The sequence below is a fragment of the Neofelis nebulosa genome, chromosome 5, assembly GCF_028018385.1.
Source record: "Neofelis nebulosa isolate mNeoNeb1 chromosome 5, mNeoNeb1.pri, whole genome shotgun sequence".
Classification (NCBI taxonomy): domain Eukaryota; kingdom Metazoa; phylum Chordata; class Mammalia; order Carnivora; family Felidae; genus Neofelis; species Neofelis nebulosa.
In genome coordinates, this window is record NC_080786.1 from 86,913,257 (window position 1) to 86,936,281 (window position 23,025).

General features: G+C 40.6%; 1 protein-coding gene across 6 annotated transcripts in view; it reads right to left on the reverse strand.

The window, feature by feature from the left end:
- SENP5 (SUMO specific peptidase 5) overlaps window positions 1–19,273 on the reverse strand; it is a 51,833-nt gene extending 32,560 nt beyond the window's left edge. For 2 of the 6 annotated variants that reach the window (XM_058730953.1, XM_058730952.1), the window contains exon 1: window positions 19,038–19,271. The gene's annotated coding sequence lies outside the window, so the exon portion shown is untranslated. Of the gene's footprint in view, window positions 1–19,037 lie in introns of all 6 variants that reach the window. The other 4 variants (XM_058730954.1, XM_058730950.1, XM_058730956.1 and 1 more) reach the window with 4 other exon arrangements.
- Window positions 19,274–23,025: the final 3,752 nt, after the last annotated feature.

The window sequence follows — 23,025 nt, forward strand, 5'->3', positions numbered from 1 at the left end:
CACGGACAAAGAAAATTAAAAAGCAGAGAAGAAAGGGTGCCTGGGTGGCTCAGTCGGTTGAGTGTCCAGCTTCGGCTCAGGTCATGATCTCACGGTTCATGAGTTCAAGCGCCGCGTTGGGCTCTGTGCTGACAGCTCAGAGCCTGGAGCCTGCTTCAGATTCTGTGTCTCCCTCTCTCTCTGCCCCTTCCCCACTCATGCTCTGTCTCTCTCAGTCTCTCAAAAATGAATAAACGTTAAAAAAAACTTAAAAAAAATTTTTTTTAAAAAGCAGACAAGAACAATACAATTTTGAAAGAAGAAAGCACATAACTGAGTGATGAGCAGGCCAAAAGAATGAAAATCTAAGCCAGCAGCAGGCAAAGACCAGAAGCAAGTTACAGGACCTCAGAAAGGCTCAGGAATAGAAGCAACAATACCTATGAAGGTCAAGAGAAGGGAGTTCAAGGGGTACCTGGCTAGCTCAGCTGGTAGAGCCTGCAACTCTTGATCTCAGGGTTGAGTTCAAGCTCACGTTTGGTGTACAGATTACTTAAAAATAAAATCTTTAAGGGGCACTGGGTGGCTCAGTCAGTTAAGCATCCGACTTCGGCTCAGTCACGATCTCACTATTTCTGAGTTCAAGCCCCATATGGGGCTCTGTACTGACAGCTCAGAGCCTGGAGCCTGCTTCGGATTCTGTGTCTCCCTCCCTCTGTGCCCCTCCCACACTCATGGGGTGTCTCTCTCTCTCTCCCTCTCTCAAATAAATATTAAAATTTTTAAAAAAATAATAAAAATTTTTGTAAAACAAAGAAGGGAGCTCAAAAAGGAGGGACCCATTTAAAGTCTGAATAAGAAGCAGTTAGACCCCCAAGATGCGCATTCTCCTACCCTGGCAGATAACCAAAGTTTTACTTTCTGGGGAAGACGAACCAGGAGAGTCAGGCACATCATGCACAACTGAAGGCAGGGGTTCAACAGGATCTAGGATTTTACAGAGTGAATTCCCTCCCCAAACCGTTTCCCCATTTAGATCCCAGAAAAAGATTTATAGCTTAAGGAAGAGATCAGCCCTGGGAGCAGATACTGATTTTTGGGGATGCCTCAACTAAACAGGCCCGAACAATTACCCTACACTATACCCCAAAGTTTAAGCAGTGAAACCCCAAATCCCTCCCCAACTCCACCCAGGAGGTAACTGCCCCTCCACTACCCAACTTTGGAAGTTTATTCTCCAGAAAGGGTAAAAGTGAATGAAGCTCTGCAGCCAGGGTGATCCCAGACACAATATGAAGATGGATTTATACACTAAATATATGCATCCCAACACTTTCCCACTCATTTCCCAGAACCTTGGCAGTTTGCTTTACCATCCAAGTAGGAAATTAGAAGATTCTTCTCTGGGGAATCTAATTAGTCCACAAGAAAATACATACAGATATCCCCCCAAAATGGCCCAGGATGGCCCACAGTACATCTCAAAGTTGCCAAGTCTCACCGCATGTTCTAAATTACCAAGCAACCTCTTAGTGGTTATTCTTTAAAATGACAGGAAAATCCAAGATTCACCAGATTTCTAGGGTTGACAAGTGGACCAAAGTAAACATTTAAAAAAGCAAAAACTTACATAGAGAAGTCCACTTCAAAAAACTAAGGGATGGGGCACCTGGATGGCTTAGTCAGTCGAGAGTCCAACTTTGGCTCAGATCATGATCTCACAGTTCGTGAGTTCGAGCCCCACATAGGGCTTGCTGCTCTCAGTGCAGAGCCCACTTCAGATCCTCTGCTCCCTCCCTCTGCCCCTCCCCCACTTGCGCTCTCTCAAAAATAAATAAAACATTAAAAAAATTAAAAATAAAATAAAAATAAAAAACTAAGAGGAGGAGGAAAGAGGAGTTCTTGTTTAATGGGTACACGTTTCCATTTAGGAAGATGAAAAAGGTTCTGAAGATGGATTGTGGCCATGGTTGCACAGCAGTGTAAATGTATTTAATGCCACTGAACTGTACACCTAAAAATGTTTAAAACGGTAAAAGCTGGGGCACCTGAGTGGCTCAGTGGGCTAAGTGTCTGACTTCAGCTCAGGTCATGATCTTGTGGTCCATGGGTTCGAATCCCACGCTGGGCTCTGTGCTGACAGCTCAGGGCCTAGAGTCTGCTTCAGACTCTGTCTCCCTCTCTCTCTGCCCCTGCCCACCTTGCACACATGCTCGCTCTCTCTCTCTCCCTCTCTCTCACACACACACACAAAAATAAACATTAAAAAATATTTTTTTAATAAAATGGTAAAAATTATGCTATGTATATTTACCACACTAAAAAACAAGAGGGAAGGAAAAAAAATCTAACAGTATCTTCAAAGTAAAAAAAAAAAAAAAAAGTTATATCCACTGGGGGGAATATAATAGCATGTTTTATGTTGTTTTTTTTAAGTTTGTTTATTTTTGAGAGAAAGAGAGAGAAAAAACAAGCATGAGCCAGAGAGGGACAGAGAACGGAAGAGAGAGAATCCCAAGGAGGCTCCACACTCCATGCAGAGCCCAACTTGGGACCTGATCCCACAACCATGAGATCATGACCGGAGCTGAAATCAAGAGTCAGATGCTCAACGAACTGAACCATGCAGGTGTCGTTTTGTTTTTGTTTTTCTAAAGGAACAATCAAAAATAATAAAGGGACCAGGGCGCCTGGGTGGCGCAGTCGGTTAAGCGTCCGACTTCAGCCAGGTCACGATCTCGCGGTCTGTGAGTTCGAGCCCCGCGTCAGGCTCTGGGCTGATGGCTCGGAGCCTGGAGCCTGGAGCCTGTTTCCGATTCTGTGTCTCCCTCTCTCTCTGCCCCTCCCCCGTTCATGCTCTGTCTCTCTCTGTCCCAAAAATAAATAAAAAACGTTGAAAAAAAAATAATAATAATAATAAAGGGACCTTGGAAATTTAAAAGAATTGAAAAACTCAGTAAAAAGTAAAGGGCTAATATCCCTAATATAAAGAACTTTCTTTTTTTTTTATTTTTTTTTATTTTTTTTTAATGTTTTTTATTTATTTTTGGGACAGAGAGAGACAGAGCATGAACGGGGGAGGGACAGAGAGAGAGGGAGACACAGAATCGGAAACAGGCTCCAGGCTCCGAGCCATCAGCCCAGAGCCTGACGCGGGGCTCGAACTCACGGACCGCGAGATCGTTACCTGGCTGAAGTCGGACGCTTAACCGACTGCGCCACCCAGGCGCCCCTAAAGAACTTTCTTAAATTGAGGGATAAAGAAAAAAAAAAAACCTGATGGAAATATGGGGAAAAGACATAAGGAGACATTTCACAAATTTTTTTTTTTTTTTTTTTTTTTCTTAATTTTTGGGACAGAGAGAGACAGAGCATGAACGGGGGAGGGGCAGAGAGAGAGGGAGACACAGAATCGGAAACAGGCTCCAGGCTCCGAGCCATCAGCCCAGAGCCTGACGCGGGGCTCGAACTCACGGACCGCGAGATCGTGACCTGGCTGAAGTCGGACGCTTAACCGACTGCGCCACCCAGGCGCCCAACAAATATTTTTAAATAGCTCTTAAACATAAGAAAAGATGTTCAACTTAAAAAAAAAAAAATGGGCAAAGAGGGTTGGGGAGTTGTGCAAAATGAGTGAAAGGAGTCAAAATGTAAAAACTTCCAGTTATAAAGTAAGTTACGGAGATGTAATGTATAGCATGGTGATTATAGTTAATAATGCTGTACTGTGTATTTGAAAGTTGCTAAGAGAGTAAATCTTAAAAGTCCTCATCACAGGAAAAAAAAAAAACTTTGTTACTAAGTATAGTAGTAGATGTTCACTGGACTTACTATAGTCATCATTTTGCAATGTATACAAATAGCAAATCATGATGTAGAACTAAAAATGATATAATGCTATATGTTAATTATACCTCAATAAAAACACGGGCAAAAACTGTGACAACACATTCTGTTGGTGGGAGAAAAGAAACTTTCATACTTTGCTAATAGCAATACAAACCGATAAAATCCTTTTGGAGGAGAATTTGACAATATCTAACAAACCCTGGTATTTACCTTTTAATCTAGCAGCCCCACTTTTAGGAATTTATCCTTAAGATACACCTCCAATAAAAATGAAAATACAAAATCAAGGTTAGTCATTACAACATTGTAATTGCAAAATACTGGAGACCTAACAGGAAGGTAGTTGAATAAAGTATGGTTCTTTCACACACTGAGTGAAGCTATAGAAGAATAAAAATGAACTCCATGAGCTAACATGGAATGATTTCCAGGGTAAGTGAAAAAAGCCAAGTTCAAATGAGTATTAATACTATGCCACCAAGATATGACCGTGGCACACAGACACCACAACTGCAAGTTTGGGGAGTTCCCAAAACCAGCCTCAGGTTTGGCAATTTGCCAAAAGGACTCACAGAGCTTACTGAAAACTATTATATTCATAGTTATGGTCTATTAAAGCTGAAGAATATGGATTAAATCAGCCAAGTGGAGAAGCACATAAGGTGTTCTAGCACCATGAACACAGGAGAACTTTACTGTCCTGACATCAGTGCATGATAATATTGCCATCCAGGAAAGCTTACCTGAGCCTTGAAATCCAGAGCTTTTATTGGGGTTTTTAGGCATAACTGTTTGCCCACAAGACTGAGCTCAGTCTTTCAGCCCCTCTGGAGATCCACTGATACCAAAGTCATTACCCTAAACTACACTGTCGGTCCTTCTGGCATGGCCAATCCCCATCCTAATTCATGCTGTTAGACTGTTGGTGATCCAAAGCTCCCAGGCAAATACAGACATTCCAACAAGGCATGACATTCCAAGGGCTTAGAGATTACCTCCCAGAAGCCAAGGATAAAGGCTTGCTTTTGGGGCAAGGTTAAATTCTTTACCATGTAGCTGCTTCTCATGAAAGAAAACTTACAAAAATATACACATATCTGCCCTTTCGTCCCCCAAGACAAAATAAAATAAAAATACAAACATGGGAGGATAAACCAGAAACTAATGAGAACAACAACATACAGGAAATTATAGATATGTATAGGATGAAAGAATGAGAAGGAAAATGGCACAGGGATGAGAGTGGTACTTCTCTAAGCTTGCCTTTTTATAAAGTTCTGACTTTTAAAACCATGTTAATGCTTCATATACTAAAAAATATATACAAATAGGGGTGCCTGGGTGGCTCAGTAAGTTAAGTGTCTGACTTCAGCTCAGGTCATGATCTCATGGTTCATGAGTTCAAGCCTCGCATCCAGCTCTCTGCTGTCAGTGTGGAGCCTGCCTCAGAATCTTTGTCCCCCACTTCCCTGCTCACGCTGTCTCAAAAATAAATAACTTAAAAAATACATACATATATATATATATATATATATACACACACACACACACACACACACACACACACACAAATAATTAAAATCAACCAGAATGCAGGAGGACTCCAAAATGAAATACAAATAGCAAATGAATGACAAATAAATAACTATACTGAAAAAGTATGAAAAAATTAGCCAAAGTAATTTTCAAAAACATTTGGACTGTACAGGACTAGAAACAAAAGGACTGTATACAAATACTGTACTTTAGTTAGCAAATTAGTCTTCACAGATGAATGAGTTAATTTTGAAACTACTTTGTAAATATTCTAATTTTTTTAGTTAAGTAGGCTCCACGCCCAACATGGGGCAAGGGTTATATGCTTTATCAACTGAACCATCCAGATGCCGCAACTTTGTAAATACTCTAAAACTGAGTACATAGGAAAATAAGTTGTAGATAAATAGAGCTAGGTTTTTCACCATTGATGAAAGGAGTAGCAGATAATGAACAGACTGAGACAGGTTTGAATCTATAATGACAAAATGAAATCAGAAGTATCCGTGAGTTCATGATTTTATATATACATATACACAGATATACATCTAGAAATGTGCACACATGTGTATTTCCTAGCTCTGTCTACTTAGTGTAGAAGCAGTAACATCCCAGTAGCAATGAACACCCCTAGCACCCAGATCTTGGTTCCCATTTTAAAAAATGACTGATGCCAGAGCGGGACAGAACAAATAGATGAGCCTGGAATATCATTATAATGCCAGAAAGCAAAAAAAAAAAAAAAAAAGTGCTCAAGAAATTATAACATGTCAAAAGAACACAGGAACCAACCTAAAGAGACTTGCCATGGTCAAAGACTCTGAGCAACTAAATATATAATGACAGAAATGGATTATAAGAGCAAAACAAATGCCCTAGTCTGCAACAATATGATAAAATTTATGACTAAATAAATGGGGAGAAGGGACAGCTCTCCTTACACAGAATTTCAAATTAATAAATACAGAAGGAATAATGGAAATAGAAAAGTTATAATTTGCAACTCATAAACAACAGACTCAGGAAAGAAAATTAGATGAAAAAATACAGTGAGAAACAAGATATATACAGTCTCAAAGTATCTCCACAAGATACTTAAAATCACAAAGGGAAAAGTTGTACCTTTCAACAGAAAACCTGACAAACATCACCTTAGTCAGGTGATCAGGGCTATCATCACCAGTAGTAGTAAGATATGATGTTCATATGCCTCCTGATGTAGCACAATGTCACTTGTATGATGTACCACCTCTGTGATGTTATAAATGTATAACCTGAATTTAATCATAAGTAAAAACAGATAAGGCCACACTGAGGGACGGATACTCTATAGGATAACTGGCCAATACTCTTCAAATGTGTCAAACAGGGGTGCCTGGGTGGCTCAATCAGTTAAGCGTCTGACTTCAGCTTACATCAAGATCTCACAGTTCGTAAGTCTGAGCTCTACACTGGGCTCTCTGTTGTCAGCACAGAGCCCACTTCAGATCCTCTGTCCCTCTGCCCCTCCCCCCAGTGCACACTCTGTCTCAAAAATTAACGAACATTTAAAAAAATGTGTCAGTCAAGGTCATGAAAGACAAAAAGATTGAGGACCTGTCCCAGATTAAAGGACTAAGCCTAAGAAGACAGGATAACTAAGGCAACATGTAATCCTGGATGGGGTCCTGGTCCAGAAAAAGATCACATGTTAGGCCATAAAACAAGTCTCAATAAATTTAAAACTGAAATTCTATTATGTGTCTTTTCCAACCAGAATGGTATGAAACTAAAAATCAATGACAAGGAAAAAAAAAGAATTAAAAACCACAAACACATGGAGGCTGAACCACATGTTCACCCAATGGGTGAACAAAGAAATCAAAGACACCAAAAAATACACGGAAACAAATGAAAATGAAAACACAGCAGTCCAAAATCTTTGAGACATGGCGAAAGCAGTTCTGAGCAGGAGATGTGTAGTGATAGAGGCCTACCTCAAGAGAAAAAAAAAAATCTCTCGGGGTGCCACCCGGGTGGCTCAGTCGGTTAAAAGTGTCCAACTCTGGATTTTGGCTCAGGTCACAGTCTCGTGGTTTGTGGGTTCAAGCCCTGCTGGCAGTGTGAAGCCTGCTCAGGATTCTCATTCATATTCTCTCATTCATATATTCTCTTTCTCTCCTCTCTGTCCTCTGTCTCCCCTCTCTCTCTCCCTCTCCCTCTCTCTCGACCTCCCCATGCTAAGTAAATATATAAACTTAAGAAAAAAATCTCAAATGAGTAATCTAAACTTACACCTAAAAGAACTAGAAAAAGAAGAATAAAACCCAATACGAGTAGAAGAAAGGAAATAATAAAGAACAGAAATAAATAAAATAGAGACTAAAAAACCAGTAGAGGGGCAGCGGGGTAGCCCAGTCGGTTAAGCATCCAACTCTTGATCTCAGCTCAGGTCATGATCTCCGTCGTGAGTTCAAGCCCCCCACTGAGTTCCAGGCTGGGTTTGGAGCCTACTTAAAAAATAATAATAAATAAAGTTTTAAAAATAGAAAAGACCAATGAGGGGCACCTGGCTAGCTCAGTTGGTAGAGCATATGACTCTTGATCTTGGGGTCATGAGTTTGAGTCCCACATTAAGCAGTAGAGATTACATTAAAAAAATATTTTTAAAAAAGAAAAACAGGGGTGTCTGGTTGGCTCCATTGGTTAAGTGTCTGACTTCAGCTCAGGTCATGATCCTGCAGTTCATGAGTTTGAGCCCTGCATTGGGCTTTGTGCTGACAGCTGAGCCTGGAACCTGCTTCAGTTTCTGAGTCTCCTCTCTCTGCCCCTCCCTCACCCATGCTCTCTCTCAAAAATAAAAAAGTAAACATAAAAAAAATTAAAAAATTAAAAATTAAATTAAAAAAAGAAAAGAAAAAAGTGGCAAAAGGAAAGAAAGAAAGAAAGAAAGAAAGAAAGAGAAAGAAAGAAAGAAAGAAAGAAAGAAAGAAAGAAAGAAAGAAAGAAAGAAAGAAAGAAAGAAAGAAAGAAATAGATAGATTATAAACCAGAAGATCAAGGTCTGAGGGAAAATTATTTTCAACACAGAACTTGAAACTCAGCCAATTCATCAATCAAAACTGAGCATAGAAAAAAGGTTTTCAGAGATGTAAGTTATTAAAATACAGAACTACCATGCATCTTTTTCTCAGGGAGCCACATTTTGTCACACTCTGACAAAATGAGGGAGTAAATGAAGAAAGACCTGAGACCCAGGAAAGATCCAAAACAACACACAAGCAAGAGAAATCCTAAAGAAAATGGTAAAGAAAGATCAGAGTGACAACTATGCCTCAAGCCTAGAGAGCCACCAATCCAGAAGAAAGAGGTCAAAAGGATTTGGGAAAGATGTCTCCAAAAATGTGAAATTGATAGAATTTCTAAAATGTCTGAATGCAAAGACAGATGAGATACAACTGGAAGAGAGCTTGAAAATATATTTAGTTTACTAAAAAGACTACTCACTTTAGGGACAAGAAAAAGTTGCACAAGAAAGGAAAAACAGTCACTATAAATCATAGAGTACTACATAACTTAGCTGTGACTACCATTTACATAATCATAAAAAGGCAAACACTGCTCTAATCAAATGGTTCTCAACCAGACACTCCTTATCATACCTCTCAGTCCAGTATTTAGAACTGTGTGGGAAATTTTTGGTTGTTACAATGAATTTAGGTTGGTATTGATATTTGGTGCCTGGTGTAATGCTAAATATCATGTAATGGACAGGATAACGAAGAACCGTCTCATCCAAAATGACAATACTGCCCCTATTGAGAAAAAACGCTTCTAGCCAAAATTACAGAATCACTACACAGTGAGGATAGATGGGACAGCAGACGTGTACATGTATGTAGAAGTGAAGAGCACATGTTAAAGAGAAGTAAATCTTTATCTTCCATAGTCTACAGATAAAGCTTAACACTAGGAAATCAAAAGTAACATTAAAAAAAACAAAGCTAATTTAGGGACACGCTGTCGATACCAAAAGAACAGCTCAAAGACTTGAAAGTGGCTGTTGCTGGGAAACAGGAAATGGCAGAAAGGAGCAAGATTCTGGGAACTAAGTGAGGAAAGAGGGCTAGAGGTTTCTCCTTCAGTATACATTTCTCTACTTAGTCCCTTTTATTTTTTTTAACATTTATTTATTTTTGAGAGATAGAGACAGAGTGCAAGTAGGGGAGGGACAGAGAGAGAGGGAGACACAGAATCCAAAGCAGGCTCCAGGCTCTGAGCTGTCAGCACAGAGCCCAACACAGGGCTCAAACCCACGAACTGGGAGACCACGACCCGAGTCAAAGTCGGATGCCCAACCGACTGAGCCACCCAGGTGCCCCTCTACTTAGTCCCTTTATAAAGCATCTACATCCCATCCTCAAATAGGCAAGGTTCCCTCAGACCAGAGACTGTTTTACCCTCCCCACACCACATACTAAATCTTTAGTTATCCTGTTTTTATGTATAGGGAGAGGAAAATGTCAGATCTGGAAGGACTTTTCTTAAACAGACTTTCAATCGCTTATGTATATATATTTTAGTCTCACCTTCACCTATATGTCCACAGTCCATGACACTACTCACTAACCCTGAAACTTTTAAAAGGTTCTGAAACACAAACATGACTACTTGTTGGCTTTCTCTACTCGTTGGTTTAGGATTCAGCTTTCTCAAGTCTGTTAATCAGTTACCACTAGTCTTTTCTGCTTTCCAGCTTCCAGAATGTGGGGCTTGAACTCACCACCCCAAAATCAAGAGTTGCATGCTCTGACTGAGCCAGCCAGGCACTCCTCACTTCTCTACAGTTTTAATGGAGTTTTCAGGCTGCTGTGGAATTAAATGTGTACATTCAATCCAATTTCCTTACCATAACACACTGCTGAATTAAAAAAAAAAAAAATTGCTAAACAAAATGTACGAGCCCATTTTTTGCTAAGTGGAAAAAGCCGTGTATTTTGAATATTTATAGGGGAAAACATGTCTATCAGAATTCACACCAAACTACTAAGAGTTTAGGCCCACAGTTCCTAAACTATGTGCCAAGGAACCCAAGGGTTCTGCAGTAAATTCAGAGGGATATCACAAAGCATTCTAAATCAGAGGGGGAAAAAGCAATATTCTTTACCTGTCATACCTATCAAACACATGACAAACTACCAGTTTAATACAATTCAGTTTCAAATTAGATCATGGTATATTCTTTCTAATGACATCCTATCTTTGCAAAGTTGGGTTTTTGTTGGTTACTGTGATGATTAAAAAAAAAAAAAATTGCAAAAATCTATTTGAAATAGGAAATGTGGGTAGCAGTGTCTAATGATTCCAAGGTTTGAGAAGTTCTCTAGTGCCCAACCAGTACATTGGGTAATTGATTATTTAAGAATGAAATAAAAATACTATATTGTCTTTCAACTGATGTGTATTTAAAAAAAATTTTTTTTAAGTTTATTTATTTTGAAAAAGAAGAAGAGAGAATCAGTGGGGGAGGAGTACAGGGTGGGGACAGAGGATCCAAAGCAGGCTCCATGCTGATAGCAGAGAGCCCGACGTGAGGCTCAAACCCACAAACTGCCGAGATCATGACCTGAGATGAAGTCATACACTTAACCGATTGAGCCACCCAGCTCCTGATGTGTATTTTTTAAACAACTATTGGGTTGCTAGACTATAAGTACTTAAGTTGTTTAGATCTAATTACTTAATAAATTACTAGTTATTTAATTATTAGGCCTAAGGATACTATGAAAAAGACACTAAGGGGGGCAGTAAACAAAGAAAGTTTGGGAACCTCTGGTTTAGGGTATTATATTTTACCTTTTTTTTTTTTTTTTAAAGGTTTTTGTTGTTGTTGTTGTTGTTGTTTTAGGTTTTATTTCTTTTTGGGTGGTGGGGCGGGTCAGAGAGAGAAGGAGAGTGAGGATCTGAAGCAGGCTCTGTGCTGATAGCAGCAAACCCCATGCAGGGCTCAAACTCACAAACCATGAGATCATGACCTGATCCAAAGTCGGACACTAAACCAAATGAGCAACCCAGGTGCCCCTTTATCAATGGAAAAAGAAATTAAAATAAACTTAATATGAAATCCAAATACATTCTCATTGTGCACTACCAACATAAAAGGAGATCTGGAATTTATTCTTCCTAATACTTAAATGTAATAATCACTGGGAAATCTTAATGTTTGTCTGTTTATTTATTTAGAGAGAGAGAAAACGAACACAAGCAGGGGAGGGACAGAGAGAGAAAGAGAGGGAGAGAGAATCCCAAGGTGGCTCTCCACTGTCAGCACAGAGCCTGATGCAGGGCTCAAACTCACAAACCGGGAGATTGTGACCTGAGCCAAAATCAACAGTCAGATGCTTAACCGAGTAAGTCACCCAGGCACCCCTATGTTTTTTATTCTAAAAACACACACAGAGCTACATAATTATGAGCCCATAACAAATCTAGACTGAAGAAGGGGGTAAAAAAATGTATAATTAAAATCTTAAAAGTCCTGCCCAAATTAGAGAAACTATCCGAACTGTACCTTAAAAAGTTAATCTAACATATTTCTTGGTGTTGGTTATATCACCAATAATGCTGAAGTTATAAAGATATACAAACATCTTTCAAATTGCAATTCAATAAATGAGTTTTTACAAATATGATGACATATGAGTGTTCAAAAAATTATTATAGTCTAATGTGAGAGTCATTTGAACAGGTACTCACAAATGTAATGAATAGAAGATCAAATTGAGAGTATTATGGGAAGGGGCACCTGGATGTCTCAGTCAGTTAAACATCCAACTCTTGATTTTGGCTCAGGTCATGATCTCACAGTTCCTGAGATCAAGCCCCACATCGGGCTCCACACTGACAGCATGGAACCTACTTGGGATTCTCTCTCCCTCTCTCCCCTTCACCCCACTTGCACTCGATGTTAAAAACAACAACAACAGAGTATTATTCTGGCAAAGGGTCAGGAGGAAAGACCTCTCTGAAGAAATTATTTTTAAGCTGAGACAAAGGATGATAAATAGTTACTAGGCAAAGGGAACAGATCAACAAAAGCCCAGGACAGTGAATGCAGTATTCAAAGGAAATGAAAGAAACTTCAGGATCACTTGGAGGAGGACCCGGAGAATAGAAAATGTAAACTAATGGTGCTGCTACTTAACATAAAGGTAGTGTCAAGCCACTAAAAGATAAAGAGGGGTACAAGACCTGATCTGTATACTTACAAAGATCATTCTACCTGCTGTGTACAGAATGGCTGGGAGAAGGCCATAGCAAAGGAAACCTGTTAGGAGGCTGTTGCAGGTAAATATAGGCAAGGTGCAAAGTCACTCAGATTAAGAGACAATGGAGAGAAACAGCAAAGTGAATCAATCTTGAGACTTTTTAGAAGACTGTGTGGAGGGAGAGGAGTAAGAGTTTTGGTATGAGCTACTGGGTAGATGGCTGTATAATTTACATGGAACAAATGGAGAAAGACTGGAGGAAGGTTATACTGGCTATGTCTTTAGTTTTAGACATGGTAGACTTGAGGTGACTGTAGGAAATTCATCTGGATGTATACTGCTGGATATACAGGTCAGGAAGTCTAAAAAAAGGATACCATAGGAATTATAGTTTAAGCCATCAGCTTATAATAACTAAAGCTACAGAAACTGATAAACTCACCTAGGGAGACTCTGTAAAAGGAAGAAGCAAATGCACCATAGGGCAGTATTCAGAGGAACTCTGGGATGTAAGAGTGAGATAAAGGAAGACTACTTAGCAAAGGAAAATGACAAGGAATGATCAGAGAAATAGGTAGAAAATCAGGTTAATGTGGTATCAGGAAAGCTAGAGAAAGTTTCTAGAAGAAGAGAAATGGTCAAAGGCTGTTGAGAGCTCCAGCAAAATAAGGACTGGGGTACCTGACTGGCTCAGTCAGTACAGCATGAAACTCTTGATCTTGGTTGTGAGCTTGAGCCCCATATTAGGTGTGGAGATTACTTAGAAAACAAAAAACAAAACAAAACAAAACAAAAAAGGCAAGATAAGGATTAAAAAGTCTCCATTTGATTCTCATGACATTTGTAAGTCAAATTTTCATAGAATGGAGAGAACAAAAACCAAGATAGATTGAAGAAGACAATATATAAAACTGCCCAAGAAGCCCAAGTAAATACGAGATAGACAGGGTAGGGGTTTTTGTTTTGTTTTGTTTTGTTTTGTTTTTAACGGAGACAGTTGTTCATATATGAATGCTCCATACTATACTTATGGAAAAAGATGGCAGACTGAACACATTTTACTCTTACTCCCTCCAAAATCCCATTAAAATGAAAATAAAACATTATTTTAACTTTATTTTTTAAAATATGAATTATATACAATGAAATGTATAGATAAAAAGGTTTTGGGTTTTTTTAAAGCATATATACACAAAATGGAAGAGGGGGCAACAAAACCTTTTGGAACTTGGAACGCAGATTGACTTAAAGACTGAAAAAAGTTAATCTCAAGTTCGCAAAGGGGAAGCAATCCAGTTTATGCAACAGTGCCTCAAAACAGATCAGGAATTGGCAGCATCAGGTTTTATGAGAGAGGTGTAAACATGGTGCTAAAAATTAGACCAAATCATTTAGATAACCTCCTACTCTCCACAAAACCAGCCAACTACCTCTATCTCACCTTTACACAAGTATGGAGATTTTCTTTTTTTTTTTTTTTTTTTAATTTTTTTTTTAACGTTTATTTATTTTTGAGACAGAGAGAGACAGAGCATGAACGGGGGAGGGTCAGAGAGAGGGAGACACAGAATCTGAAACAGGCTCCAGGCTCTGAGCTGTTAGCACAGAGCCCGACACGGAGCTCGAACCCACGGACTGCAAAATCATGACCTGAGCCGAAGTCGGATGCTTAACCGACTGAGCCACCCAGGCGCCCCTGGAGAATTATTTTCTATACGAGAACAGTGCTGTCCAATGAAACTTCTGCAATGACAGAAATATTTTATATCTGCCTTATTCAACATGGTAGCCTTTGGACACATATGGTTACTGACCACTTGAGATGTGTCTGGTTCAAATGAGGTATTTACTCTTTAATTTTAATCACTAAATTTAAGTGGCTACATGTAGCTACTGGCTACCATATTGGACAGTGCAACTCTAGAAGGTAAAACAATGGATTCCTGGCCCAGTTAAGAATATGGGTATCATACTGAAAATAGTTAACCAAACATAAAGAGTTTACACACTAAGGGCTAAAATCTCTATCCCTTCACTCAGGTTAGCTACCAGACTGCTGGCAGCCAGCTTAAAAGCTCCAAGCAGGAGATGTGAAGATTTTTTTTTTTTTAAGATTTTATTTTTAAGTAATCTCTGTACCCACTGTGGGGCTCAAACTTACCACCCCAAGATCAAGAGTTGCAAACTTACAACCCCAACTGAGCCAACCAGGTGCCCCTGAAGATTCTTTTTTGAGGAATCTAACTTGCTCAAAAGGAAAGCCAAAGATACTGCTACTGAAGGTTCTCTAATGAGAGTCCATCCAGTGTGCTCTAAAATCGACAAATCTCAGGGCGCCTGGGTGGCTCAGTCAGTTGAGCGTCCAACTCTTGATTTTGGCTCGGGTCATGATCTCACAGTTTGTAGGTTGTAGCCTGCATCAGGCTCCTCTCTGACAGTGCAGAAGTGCAGAGCCTGCTTGAGATATTTTCTCTCTCTGCCCCTCCCCCACCCTTGCTCACTCTCTCTCAAAATAAAAAAAAATTAATTAGGGGTGCCTGGGTGGCTCAGTCAGTTGAGCATATGACTTAGTTCAGGTCATGATCTTGCCATCCACGAGTTCGAGACCCACACTGGGCTCTGTGCTGACATTTCATAGCTTGGAGCCTGTTTCAGATTCTGTGTCTCCCTCTCTCTCTCTCTCTCTGCCCCTCCCCTGCTTGCTTGCTCTCTCTCTCAAAAATAAACATTAAAAAAAATTTTTCTAATTAAAACAAATGGTATCCCATTATGCTCTCAAGTCCTCACAGACATAGAAGACTGCCTCAAAGACCAGCAAATGACTTCTATTAAACTCCACTTTTCACTGGGTCTTCAAGTTGTTATTACCCTCAGCCCGCCTTGGTTTCTATGTTAAACCTGTAATATCAGTTTAGACTAAAACTGGAACCATGGGTTCAGATTTATCCTTTTTAAGTACCTCTAACTTGAAAATTTTGCTGTCAAAATTTGAAACTCAACAATTTTTAAAACCTCAGAATTAAGGTATTTCAGCCACAAAAATAAAAAAATTTGGAGACTCAGTAACGGCTTTTCATCTCAGACACATATCATGTTTCTCTAGACTTGAATTCACAGACTACATATCTGTTAACCTGGGGGTTTTAAAAAATACTTATTTTTGTAATCTCTGCACCCAATGTGGGGCTTGAACTCATGACCCCAAGATCAAGAGTTGCATGCTCTACTGACTAAGCCATGCAGGCACCCCTGTTACCATGTTTTTTTTTAATTAGCAAATTTAGAATGCCCTTTGTCATCTGGTTGTAGGAAGTTAACATGCTAATAAACAGGGTCACTTTTAGAAAATAATTCAGCATCCTATGGACTTGTGACGTAGGGTCTATTTGTGGCTCTCCTACTAACACAGAACAGGGATACTAAAGCAATGAGGTTACTGAAGAATAATTTGAGAATGAGTATATCTCCCTAAAAGAGAATGTTCAACTCTGCCTCGTTACCTTAGCAATTCTGAAAATATTACAAAAAATAGTCAAGAGGTTTTCACTATAAGAAAAATACACATGAAATACTGTTACCACCTAATCAGTTGACCCTTTCCAGGCATCTATCAAAATTTTTTAAATATTTATTCATTTTTGAGAGAGAGAGAGAGAGAGAGAGAGAGAGAGTTGGGGAGAGGCAGAGAGAGAGGGGGACAGAGGATCCATAGCAGGCTCCAAGCTGAGAGCAGAGAGCCAGATGCCAAGCTCGAGCTCACAAACTACAAGATCATGGATGATCTGAGCTGAAGTCAGACACTCAACCGACTGAGCCTCCTGGGCACCCCATCAAATTCTTTAAACCAGTGACACATTACAACTTAACCAAAAGAAAAGGGACTAAAAATTCAAGGACAAGCTTAAATACCAAGAGCCTCTAGTTAAATTAGGTGTTTATAAGGCAATTAGAGATGTTTAGAGCCCAGTTCTCAAACTGTGTTTCACTGGAAGCTGAGCAGCGATACAGAGTGGTCATACATAGGAGTACATATGAGGATAGAGGAAGGGGTTTAAAAAAAAAAAAAAAGTCTGTGTAAAGTTGACTGGGTTTATGATAAGTGAGAACAGCAGCAAAATTTTCTTAAATAGAATTTTTCCATGGTTTGTGAAAGCTTGGCATAAAAGCCTACTAAAAAGCTGATTTACAAAGTGATATAACCTTTATATAATTATGCCAAAAAACAAACCTAAGCAACATTCAGTAAGAAACTTTACTGTAAAAGTTAATACTTTCATCAAAGAGCTTTAAGGAGTGTTAATGCATAAGAAACTACAAAAACAGAATTATACTGAGCCACGGACTTAAAGGACTTATCTTCTGGGCTCAAGGTGGTACAAAAGAGTACTAATGATTCAAGTAAAGTGATTTGTTAAGAAAAGGAAGGGAAAGAAAAAAATTAAAAAGGTATGGAAGGCAACAAACTAGTTGGACATTACATTTCATCTCTGAGCCTGTTTATAAACTAATATATGAAACCTGCTCTACATCTGGGTTTTCAAAACTTGAGTATCACCTGAGAAACTATTTAAAGACCACAAATACCCATGTGCCACTTCAGATCCACCCAGGCACCTGGGGTTTTGTTTTAATTACCCCAGCCGATGCCCAGCCAGGTTTGGAACCACTGGATTAGATAACCCTTAAGGTCCCTTTCGTGTCCATGAGTTAAAATTCCCAACTGACAATTCTGTGTCAAAGGAACTGAAGACTGCACTTGGCTACATACTGCATGGCAGCCATTGTCATGTTCCATTAAGGAAAAGGAAGCATCCTTAATCTGTCTGAGCAAGCAACTGTAAGAACAGGTGCAACTTACTCAAATCACTTGGCTGCATATCCGCTCGCTCCTCCCCAAACACTTCTCTAACTTAGGGTCTACTCAACTTCAGGGGCACCTGGGTGGTTCAGTCAGTTAAGCCTCCAACTTCGGCTCAGGTCACGATCTCACGGTTCTTAGGTTCGAGCCCCACGTCAGGCTCTGAGGTGACAGCTCAGAGCCTGCAGCTTGCTTTGGATTCTGTGTCTCCCTGTCTGCCCCTCCCCGACTCATACTTTCTCTCAAAAATAAATAAAACATACAGAAAAACTAAACTTCAGAGTGGGGTATGTTCTACTCTCTCCAATACAGAGAAAGGGCAGCTCCTCAGATTAACTCAGGACTGTAACGTCCAGCCACTCAAAGGTCAAGTTCTTGTTTTTATTCTCTGCACATTTTCAATTAACACGAAGTGTTTTAGAGGCAGAGTGAGGGGTCCTCAGAAAGATATGCAAAGAATTTCTTCTAAAGCAGGCCAAGGTGTAAATAAAGCCCCTCCAGCTTTTTATCCTAGAAAGGGCCCACTGGACAAAACAATCTTGAGTAAGGAGCAAAACTGATTTAGGTTATTCCTCATATACCAATAATGCTTATCATTAAACATGAGACATCTGGTTAGCTAGGAGAGTCTGACCTCGTCCTAATGCTGCCCAACCCAAAGTAGAGCCCACAGTTAGGTTCTAACCACATAAGATACTAGTTTCTCCTCTGGCCCCCTCCTCCATAGCAAGTGTAGTTATTCTGAGTAAAAGATGTAATTAAGAACCTACCATTAAATGTCCAGGATATTCTTAAATCCAAAATGTTTAATGGCTGATGTTCTGCTTTTTCACTTCTCTTCATTCTCCCAGGTATTTATGTAGGTATAAGAAAGCTCCGCTTTACATGTGGTTAAAAATGTCTAAGTGTCTAACACGAGATTAAAACCACTAACAAATGGCAGGCTAGGATTTTAACTCCGCTCTTCCGACTTAAATACAAAACCCTCATTTCCCACATCCTCTCGGCGTCTCTCCTCCCCCAACAGAGTGGCCCAGTGGAAAGGGGGTTGATACTGCCCAGCATAGACAGAAAAACAGAAAGCCTCATAGAAAACAGACTTCCCCCCCATCCTAATGTTTAATTGTGCCACACACATTCGCTACAACAGGGTCTTAAGAGTGTGCGGGGGGAAGGAACCAAAGGCAGGAAGGAAGCAGAGCTGTCCGAACAAACATAAACTCTCGGCTTTAAAAACGGCAGTAGCGGGAGGACCTCTAACAGCAGCTCTTCCTCTCAAACCTTTCCCCGGCCTCGGAGGGGCCCCAGCTTTCTCCGCTTCTACGTCGTACAGTTCAAACTGGAAAGAAAAAGGGGAGGACAGAGGTCCCTCGGGACAAGCTCCCTTCCGGCCCCCAGAAAGGCAGAGCAGCGCCCAAGGAGAAATTTGCTGCCTCCGGTTCGGGCGTGGGGGAGGGCAGCGCTCGAGGCCTCCAGGCCGGGGTGCTGAGCTGGCGCGCTCTGGCGCGGGAATGGCCAGCAAGCCCGGTCCGTAAGTCATCCCGATTTGACACCGGGCACCTACTTACCTACGTCGCTCGCTGCCGGCACCTGCCCCACCGCGGGTTCAGATACTGCCGCAGCTCAGACTAAGGCCCCGCCTTCGCCAGCTCTAGGGAACCCCAGACAGTGAGGAGGTGTCCGGCCTGCTCACAGCGGCCACGGCCACCGAGCTTCCTTTGCAGCCTCCGCCGCGACGCCGGCGCTCACTTACATCGTCACCTCCTTCCGTGCCCTTCCGCCTCAGCCCCGCCCGTGCCCCGTGCGGGCAGCGGAAGAGAGAGTGGCAGGCTGGCGGTGGGGGCGTGGCTCCGCCTTCCCTCCGCTTCCGGCGGCGCGTTTCCCCGCCCCCCGAGACGTCCGCTGACGCGTCCTGTAGCGCCACGGCGACTCACCCGCGCCTCTGCAAGGGAGGGGTTTGGTAGAAACAGTACCTGGAAATTGTAGAGGCTCGGCAGGGCTGCTTCGAGACTTTTCTGTTCAGCCCCCTCTCACCTTTATAACCCCAAAAGGGCCAAGGCAGACCACAACTACTATATGGCCGCTCCCTCCGCTAATCCCTTTTTCCCTTTGGCCCAAAGCGAAAGACCACATTCCTGCTCTGGATGCACTTTAAGGCTTGGCCCAAGCTTTGCTTTTCTGGTTTTTCCGTGATCTTACCCCTTGGTATAGTAATGTGCCTCTTCATCTGTGCTCCGCCTCTGAGGGAACACTTCCCCTGGAGAGCAGAGCCGGGTCTTATTAACGTTATAGCCCCAGCACCGAACAGTGTCTGACCTACAAGTGCTTACCTAGTAGGTGTTCAGTAAAACTGTTACTTAATTTCTTATGAGAGAGAAAAGTGGCTTCAGCCTGGTATATTGAGGCACTAGTCACTCAACATTTTTTTTAACGTCTTTAGCTTGCAAGCCCGCAGTCTAATTGTGGGGAGTCGTAAATGGATAATACAATGTCTAGACAGAAAATATAGCAGATGTATAGCGGAAAGTGAATTCAATTTTGGACGTTCGATTTGGAATAGAATGGAGAGGGATACAAATGAGTATTAAGGGTGGGGTGCTTGGGGCCCTGCGCCCCGTAGGAAATTCTCAGGCATTGTCTCTTCAACTGGAGTGTTTGCTTCATTCCCTCCTTTCCTCTGAGATTCCAATTACATGTGTAAGACTATTTGACCTTGTACATCATGTGTTCTAACACTCTGTACCATCTTTCTTCTCACTTGATGCTTCAATTTGAATGTTTTCTATTGTCCTATTGTTTTGAGTTTCCTAATTCTCTCTTCTGTGATCTTCAGTCATTTGTCAAATCTATACACTGAGTTCTTAATTTTTAATAATGTATATTGAGGGTTTTGATTGTTTTATAAATTTTATGTAGATTTTATATCTGATTAAAATCTCCAGCTTTTCATTTTGTTCATTTCTTCTGTTTTCTTTATCATGTTTTGTTTGTTTGTTTTTTCCTCCCTCCGTCCTCGTTTGCTAACTTCAATGTTTTGATCATCCTTGGTCTAGTTCAGTGATTCATTATTCTCTTTTAATTATCTGTCATATTTTCCTGCCACTTCACATGCTCGGTAGGTAATATTTTCTTGTGTACATAAAAGGATTGCAGAGCCACCACATGATATCATCTACTGGTGAGGATTCCCCCTTCCCTCTGTTAGGTTGGTAGAGAGGGGCTAGTCCTCGGAGTCTAATCAGGGATTGAGATGGGTCTTGGTAAGTTTGTCTTCCTATACTCATTCTACCTCTTGTTCATCCCTCAGATGTAGCTCAAGTTTTTGATAGAAAATCTGTTTCCTCAGCCCTAAAAGACTATAGTACTTCCAGTTCATTCCTCTGGGGCTTTGAGCTTAGTTCTTTAGCCTCCAACCAATTGTGCTTCAAAATATGAGAAATGTCTTGCTGAGCTGGAAAAAAAAAAAGAGAGAGAGAGAGAGAGAGAGAAATTAGCCATGTGTTTGAGGAGGCCATGTCCCTCTAATGGGGTATGGTTTCCTAAGTACCATGACTTTTTTTTTAAGTTTTGGTTCAGTCCCATAGCCTCCCAAGCAGGTCTCAACTCAGAAAATGCCCTACGTGGAAAACTAGGCACGCATGGGGGCGCTTCTGCTTTCAGTCAGTCCCAGTAGCCCACTAAAAGTTCCTCTGGGTTTTCTTTGCCCCCATAGGCTGCCTCTGCCTAGATTAAGACTGATTCCCAGCCTGTCCCTAAAATCAGCAAATGTTTCCAGAAAATAAAACAGCTAGTGATTATCAACTCACCTTACAAGGGCTCTCCCCTCTCTGGAGTTTTTGTTTACCTCAACTTAGGTAACAAGTCCTTCTTACTTCACAGCTCTCTGATACATTTTAAACTATGATATTTTTAACTTATTCTGCATTTTCTAAGGTTGTTGTAGCGGGAAAATTGTCCTGTTACAACCTACTATGTCCTATTTGGAAGGAAAGGTCACTTGTAAAACTTAGTTATAGCATGTCTACAATGCCCAAAGTATAAGTGATACCTTCAGTTTCTAACCAAAACCCTCACATTTCTTTAGACCTAGACATTTATATAGATTCATTCCTCACTACAAAACCCTTCTGCATAATTTTTTCCATCCATGATTTGGTAGACTTTTTAGGAGATTAAAAAAAATAATAACCATTATTGAGCTCTTACCATGTACTCAACATTTCATGGATATAACATTTTACTTTGACAACAAACCCTTGATATGGGGATTTTTCTGTTTTTATAAATGAAAAGACAGAAGGTAGAGTTAGTCATAGGCCTAGAGCCATGTAGTGGGATCCATCCGATCTTAAAGTCCCTAAAAAAATACTAGTTTGCTTTCCCTTTAGGGTTAAATACTCTACAACTGTACTATAAAAAAAATAGCTACTAGCCACATGTAGCTATTTTAATTTAAACTAATAAAATTTAAAATTCAGTTCCCCAGTTACACTAGGTGCATTTCATATGCTTAATAACTATATGTGGTTAAAGGCTACCATAATGGAAGACAAAAATATAAATCATTTCCATCATTGCAGAAAGTTTTACTGGAAAGCTCTACTCTTAGATTTTTACAGAAAAAAATAGGAAGATTTTATAAGAACAAAATACTTTAGAGTTCTTGCATATTTTAAAAAATTTTTGTGATCTGGAGTACCTGAGTGGCTCAGTCAGTTGAGTGTCTGACTTAGGCTCAGGTCATAATCTCAGGGTTTATGAGTTGGAGCCCCACATCAGGCTCTCAGCTATCAGCACAGAGCCTGCTTCAGATCTTCTGTCCCCCTCTGTCTCTGCACCTCCCTCACTTACACTACCTCAAAAATTAACATTAAAAAAAAATTTGTGATATATGTCTTTATTTTTTTATTTGAATTTTTTTGCATGCCTTTATTTTTTTTTTAATTTTTTTTAACGTTTATTTATTTTTTTGGGACAGAGAGAGACAGAGCATGAACGGAGTAGGGGCAAAGAGAGAGGGAGACACAGAATCGGAAGCAGGGTCCAGGCTCTGAGCCATCAGCCCAGAGCCTGACGCGGGGCTCGAACTCACAGACCGTGAGATCGTGACCTGAGCTGAAGTCGGACGCTTAACCGACTGAGCCACCCAGGTGCCCCGCATGCCTTTATTTTTAAATAATGATTTTGTAGCAGGATTCTCACACAGAGTCGTGGCACTGAGGCTTTTCTTTCCAGGAAGCAACTTTATTCCTGCCAGCACCACTCAGTTGGGTTCCTACCTGAAGAACTGAGCCCCAAATGCCATGTGGTGTAGTTTTTTTTATATATTTTCCACTTCTTTGTCTCCCATATATGGTAACATACAAACATGTAGTCTGATTAAGTGGTCTTATGTTACAAGCTCGTGAGGGCTGTTGTCACGGAAGCATATAACCAGGTGGCTTGAGGTTTCTTTTTGTTTTTTTGTTTTTTCTTTCCTTAGGGAGGGGTCTCTACCACATTCTCCTCTTTGATGCTCTGACCCCTCTATTTTGGGTCAAAGAGCATCATCTTGGT